This window comes from Hydra vulgaris, chromosome 01, assembly GCF_038396675.1.
Source record: "Hydra vulgaris chromosome 01, alternate assembly HydraT2T_AEP".
Classification (NCBI taxonomy): domain Eukaryota; kingdom Metazoa; phylum Cnidaria; class Hydrozoa; order Anthoathecata; family Hydridae; genus Hydra; species Hydra vulgaris.
This window is the reverse complement of record NC_088920.1, coordinates 64,645,551-64,646,421: the sequence shown is the minus strand read 5'-3', so window position 1 is coordinate 64,646,421 and position 871 is coordinate 64,645,551. Positions and strand designations below refer to the sequence as shown.

The following is an 871-nucleotide window of genomic DNA, read 5'->3' as shown; positions in this document are numbered from 1 at the left end:
ATTTTTCAAGAACAATTTCATTTTAAGTTTGTTTCTTGCATTACATCTTAGTCAGACTTCAGATTTGAAGTATAACTTAAAATTTCAAGCTTGCTTCTTACATTCGGCAAAGATTTTCGCTTTCTCAAGTAGGCAGTATTTGCACAAATACTAATTATTTCTGGTACCACATAACATGATTTATTAAGCACCTTTGGCGTATATCTCAAAAGAATTACATAACAGAAATAATTACATAACAAAATAATTACATAACTAAAGTTAAATTAATAATTTTAATAACAAAAAAAGGGCTCAACCGGGATTCGAACCCGGGGCCTCTCGCACCCAAAGCGAGAATCATACCGCTAGACCATTGAGCCGTAATATTTATAACTAAATTAATTAATATAAATATATTTATTATTTGTTCAAGCGTAAAAAAAGTTACAGTTAAAAAATAAGTTAAAATGGCGGAAGTAAACTTTCGAGAAGTTAAAAAAAAACTGCAAGTTAATTTTTGTTACTGGTTTAGTAGTCTTTTTTTTTGAATCATATACATATAAATGTTTTTATATATATATGATGTTTTAATAATGTTTAATAATACTTATTTTTTAAGAACCTGTAAACCAATTAACGCCTAGGACTTCAGCCCTTTTAACATTTAACAAATAATTACTGTCTATTTTATTATGATTCTAATTTTGGGCTACAGAAAATAATGTCTTAAACTGCAATAAGTTTTAACAAAGGTATATTTTTGAATTCTTTACAAATGGATCATTCCACGCCAAACGGTTTCCGAAATCACCCCCGCTCCACCATCTCAAATTTTGATAAAAATTTGTCTGTATGTAGTTAAACATGTTTTATGAATATTGCCAAAGTT

General features: G+C 28.0%; 1 non-coding gene across 1 annotated transcript; it reads right to left on the bottom strand.

Annotated features, from left to right (window-relative positions):
- Positions 1–290: 290 nt before the first annotated feature.
- Positions 291–362, bottom strand: trnap-ugg (transfer RNA proline (anticodon UGG)). Its single transcript has one exon. It is a non-coding gene; the product is annotated as a tRNA-Pro (tRNA).
- Positions 363–871: the final 509 nt, after the last annotated feature.